Raw genomic sequence first — 6,000 nt, forward strand, 5'->3', positions numbered from 1 at the left:
TCATCTAAATTCAGTGTTGGGCTAAATTCAGTGTTGGACTTTTTACAGGTCCTTTGAAATGTGTCCTACTCTAGTCGCTGGTCATGCTAGAATTTACTTTCTTGTGAAGACAGAATTAGAGCAAATTGACTCAAGTACAGTTTGCCACTACTCTGGACACCTGGTTAAATATCGAGTTCCCTAAATGGTGTGTGTTTTACTTTGATCTCTGCTCACACTTTGCTCATCCTGTGAGAACCACAGGGCTCCAGGCCATAGCGTTCCAGGCCCAAACAGGAAAATTTCCATTCCGTTTTGGGATTTCATTCGTCTCTCATAATTACTTTTTCCACAAATGTGTGCTTCAGGAGAGGCCCTGTCCAAATGTGGAGAGGCCCATTTTCATTCACTCACTTTCAGACTTTCTAAGATTTTCAGTTACTAGAGGTTTGCCCAGACTTGCCATTGTCAAGGGACAGTGAACTTCACTTGAAGTTGTGCAGTATAACTTCATGTGTCTCCGTGGAAATTCCACCAATGGGAAACTCTTGCTGTACTCATCTCCAAGTGTTTCTGGTTAAGAAAATATAACTAACAAATGATGTGGTTTCAAGCAGAATGAGGAAAGGAGGGATTATCTTTATTTAAGTGCAGGTTGACCTTTCAAAGAAACAGTAATTCCTATGAAATAGGAGGTAAAATCTTTTGTAAAGAGACATGGACATGACACGCTCAACTCTATGTCACTTTTTTTAAAACGCCAAGGGCATTTGAGAAATTCTTGGCTGCTGAATTGTCCCTTTTTTCAAATTTCTCTTAGGTAAGACACTCCAGCTTCTTCAAACCATGGTACAGTTCTTTCCATGTAAAAAACCAAAGCGAAATACAAAATAAATTAAAGCAAAACCCATTCAATTACATTTGAGAGCACACAATTGCTCAGCAGGCCCACTTTTCAAGAAACTAGAGGTACAGAAGCCTCAGCCTTCAGCCCATGGCCTGAAGTTTTGTCTCTATCATGGCCCCTCAGTTCCCTGGCATGTCCACATTAACTCATGAATCTTTACTCATTTCCTCTTCAAATGCACAGGATCCAATATATTTGAACCCTGTTCACCTGGGCTGTAATCATCCAAGGACACACCAGAGGAAGGGCAGCCCCCCCCCCTTTCCTGGGGCCTTGGAGCTTATCACAACAGAAATGGACACCTGAACAAGCGGAGCCAAAACAAAGAGAGGCATATTCCTAAAGCCTGAAGCACCGAAGCTACCTATAGACCAGTAGTGGGATTTCACAAATTATGTAAGAATTTCTGTGCACATGCTTGGCATGTTCGCTCATGCCTATAATCCCAGCAATCTGGGGGATGAGTTGGATGGATCCTTGTGAGTTCCAGTCCATCTTGGGCTACGAATTTATCTCAAGGCCTCTTTCAACAACTACATAAGATGCTGTTTCCAAAAAGAGAAAAACAGAAAACTAGACAAACTTGGTCCAGTTCATTGGGTTCACTACAGGAGTTGTGGAGTCTAAATATTCCATGCCATGAGAAAATCCCTGGGATTTTTAGTGAAAGGGGCATTTGCATCCCTTTTCTAAGGGTTTCCCTTTCATCATGTTACATTTGAATTCTGGGAAAACCTGCTGGTGATGAGCTATCTAGCATTTTGTTGGTTTAGGTATTGAGCTAGTACCTCATGTTTAGTGTTCAGGGTTATGCTGGAATGGCTGCAGACCTCCTTGAAATAGCGACTGCAGACAAGTGAACCCCAAGGAAGCTGGATAGTTGTAGCAGGCACTCTAAATATTCATGCAATGCAAGGATTCACTTTCATTTTGGGTCTCATCTTCTGGTTGATGTCTTTTAGTGCTAACTGATACTACCATGGTGGCAGTAATCCAGCAGAGACTGCATGTATGGTTTGCAGGTTTGCTTCGCAAGCCACCAGAAACTTGGCAGAACCCAAATCATTGTGGCATTTTCTTTCTTCCCCTGAAACATTTGGCTTTCTAAGTTTGATAATTGAATAGACTGGGCTAGTCACGTTTGGACCCCATATACCACAAAAAGAGCTAAACACAGAGCCGATTACTTCCCTCCACTTGTCAAAATACGTCAAATTTGCTTGATCACCACTACTTCAAAGAAAATTCTGAGGCAACTTAGAGAGGTGAATCAAATACTGCATGATTGGAATGGCTGTGGTTGTATGAGGTGGAAAGCTGAACAGTTGGGCTGAAACTCTTCCCAGAAATCCACAGGCTTGTGGTTGCCAGGCAACCACACTGGGCTGAGATTGGCTGAACATCACTGTGAGGGGGATTTTAGGCTCTAGGTTTGCAAATTTAAAAGACAGGTTGTAGTCAAGTTTGGAACCCATGGACCACAGACAGACCAAAAGTGTTTTCAATTAGTTCCCTCCACTTCTCAATATATCTCAAATTTTCTTGATAAGTACCTCTGTAAAAAAAAAATTCTGAGGCAACATAGAGTAGGTAATCAAATACTGCATGATTGGAATGGCTGTGGTTGTATGAGGCAGAAAGCTGCAGAGGTGGGCTGAAACAGTTCACAGAAATCCACAAGCTTGTTGCTGCCATACAACCACACTGTGCTGTGATTGGCTGAGCACCATTGTGAGCTGGACTTCGGCACTTGGATACAAGTTTGCAGTAGGAGACCTGAGTCACAATGCTGAGCATTGCCTGGAGACCTAAGTGGCACAGAGGACCTTGTAGTTCAAGATTTAAATAGGATGAATATTCTTGGCCTGGTATGCCACAATATTCTCTCTGAAGGCTTCACTGCTCAGAATTTGTGGATGGAAATGCTTGACAATCTACACATGGATATACTTTCAATGGGATATGAAATATGCCAGGGGCTGGCAGATGATCTCTGACATGTCCTATCCTTGAGCACACGCTTTTCCCTTGTCATATCTGTCATTTGGCTGAGTCCTGTTCCCTAAGCTATTCAGTCCACACTTGCTGGGCTCATTCACCTGCAGTGTAAGAGCTTTCTGTGAAATTTCTCATCAAAAATCTTTTGCAAGCACATAGCTTTGGATATGAGAGACAGTGGTGGATGTTGAATTTCAAGGACAGATATTTGAAAACAATGAAACAAGCCCCGAATAAGATCTTTACATTTTTCCCAGATGAATATGTTTGGAAATACAGGGGAAGATGGAGATCAAGGCTGAGAAGAGTGCACACCCATTTCAAGGTACAAAAACCAGGGAAAAACATGGGAAAGTAAGAGAGATGTTTAATCTGATGTAAAAATCTTTGATGATGAAAGGAAATTTATATTCTCATGATGATATAATCAGGCTGTAGCAGTGAAGTTCTCATGTAGGTTGTCCTATGTGTAGCCTTCTGCAATGGGCAGTGGATGCAGGACAGGAGATCTTCAAATACATCTGGTGGAACACAAAATACTAAAAAAAACATCAATCTAAATCCTGGGTATTCCTTCCCTTTGAGAACATATATGGGTAATGTCCGGAGTTTCAATAGAGAAAATGTATATTGGGTCATGGTTTCAACAATGAAATGGTCACTTCACATAACATTTTGAATTTTGCTTTCACAGTTGCTCATGTACTGGGCCTGAGTAAAGCAGAATGCAGAGTAAGCCTCATCAATAGTTGTGCATTCCATAAGTGGTTTTAAAACCAGTGGATCCCTTTGGACTTAGTGTTTGTATTTAATTGGTTGATTGGATTTTCAAATTGTTTGTTTTACTATTTTTAACATTGTGAGTCAGGGAAACCCTCACTCATAGTGATTTAGACCTCTCCAAAATCTCTGAAGTTATTCATGTAACAGCTATTACATGTTATAAATTTCGCCTATTAAAACTTGAAAGACTAACAGACTCTGCTACTTTTCATCTAAATTCAGTGTTGGGCTAAATTCAGTGTTGAACTTTTTACAAGTCTTTTGAAATGTGTCCTCCTCTAGTCACTGGTCGTGCTGGAATTTACTTGCTTGTGAAGACAGGATTTGAGCAAATTGACAGGAGTACAGTTTGCCACTACGCTGGACACCTGGTTAAATATCGAGTTCCCTAAATGGTGTGTGTTTTATTTTGATCCCTGCTCACACTTTGCTCATCCAGTTAGAACAACAGGGCTCCAGGCCATAGCGTTCCAGGCCCAAACAAGAAAGTTTCCATTCCGTTTTGGGAGTTCATTCGTCTCTCATAATTCCTTTTTCCACAAATGTGTGCTTCAGGAGAGGCCCTGTCCAAATGTGGAGAGGCCCATTTTCATTCACTCACTTTCAGACTTTCTAAAATTTTCAGTTACTAGAGGTTTGCCCAGACTTGCCATTGTCAAGGGACAGTGCACTTCACTTGAAGTTGTGCAGTATTACTTCATGTGTCTCCGTGGAAATTCCACCAATGGGAAACTCTTGCTGTAGTCATCTCCAAGTGTTTCTGCGTAAGAAATTATAACAAACAAAGATATGGTTTCAAGCAGAATGAGGAAAGTAGGGATTATCTTTATTTCAGTGCAGGTTGACCTTTCAAAGAAACAGTAAATCCTATCAAATAGGAGGTAAAATCTTTTGTAAAGAGACATGGACATGACACGCTCAACTTTATGTCACTTTTTTTAAAACGCCAAGGGCATTTGAGAAATTCTTGGCTGCTGAATTGTCCCTTTTTTAAAATTTCTCTTAGGTAAGACACTCCAGCTTCTTCAAACCATGGTACTGTTCCTTCCATGTAAAAAACCAAAGCAAAAAACAAAATAAATTAAAACAAAACCCATCAAATTACATTTGCGAGCACACAATTGCTCAGCAGGCCCACTATTCAAGAAACCAGAGGTTCAGAAGCCTCAGCCTTCAGCCCATGGCCTGATGTTTTGTCTCTATCATGGCCCCTCAATTCCCTGGCATGTCCACATTAACTCATGAATCTTTACTCATTTCCTCTTCAAATGCACAGGATCCAATATATTTGAACCCTGTTCACCTGGGCTGTAAGCGTCCAAGGACACACCAGAGGAAGGGCAGCCACCCCCTTGCCTGGGGCCTTGGAGCTTATCACAATAGAAATGGACACCTGAACAAGGGGAGCCAAAACAAAGAGAGGCATATTCCTAAAGCCTGAAGCACCGAAGCTACCTATAGACCAGTAGTGGGATTTCACAAATTATGTAAGAATCTCTGTGCACATGCTTGGCATGGTCGCTCATACCTTTAATCCCAGCTATCTGGGGGCTGAAGTGGATGGATCCTTGGGAGTTCCAGTCCATCTTGGGCTACAAATTTATCTCAAGGGCTCTTTCAACAACTACGTAAGATGCTGTTTCCAAAAAGAGGACGACAGAAAATTAGACACACTTGGTCTAGGTCCCTGGGTTCACTACATGGGTTGTAGAGTCTAAATATTCATGCTATGAGAAAATACCTGGAATTTTTAGTGAAAGGGGAATTTGCATCCCGTTTCTAAGGGTTTCCTTTCACCATGTTACATTTGAATTCTGGGAAAACCTGCTGGTGATCTACCATTATGTTGGTTTAGGTATTGAGCTAGTACCTCATGTTTAGTGTTCAGGGTTATGCTGGAATGAATGCAGACCTCTTTGAAATAGCGAATGCAGACAAGTGAACCCCAAGGAAGCTGGATAGTTGAAGCAGGCACTCCAAATATTCATGCACTGCAAGGATTCACTTTCATTTTGATACTCATCTTCTGGATGCTGGCTTTTAGTGCTAACTGATACTACCATGGTGGCAGTAATCCAGCAGAGACTGCATGTATGGTTTGCAGGTTTGCTTCCCAAGCCACCAGAAACTGGGCAGAACACAAATCATTGTGGCATTTTCTTTCCACCACTGAAACCTTTGTCTTTCTATGTTTGAAATTTGAATAGACTGGGCTACTCAAGTTTGGACCCCATGTACCACAAACAGAGCTAAAGACAGAGCCAATTACTTCACTCCACTTGTCAAAATATGTCAAATTTCTTGCTCACCACAACTTCAAAGAAAATTCTGAG

This window comes from Cavia porcellus, unplaced genomic scaffold (assembly GCF_034190915.1).
Source record: "Cavia porcellus strain 051 isolate PalLab524CR breed Dunkin Hartley unplaced genomic scaffold, mCavPor4.1 scaffold_5, whole genome shotgun sequence".
In the NCBI taxonomy this organism is placed as follows: Eukaryota; Metazoa; Chordata; class Mammalia; order Rodentia; family Caviidae; genus Cavia; species Cavia porcellus.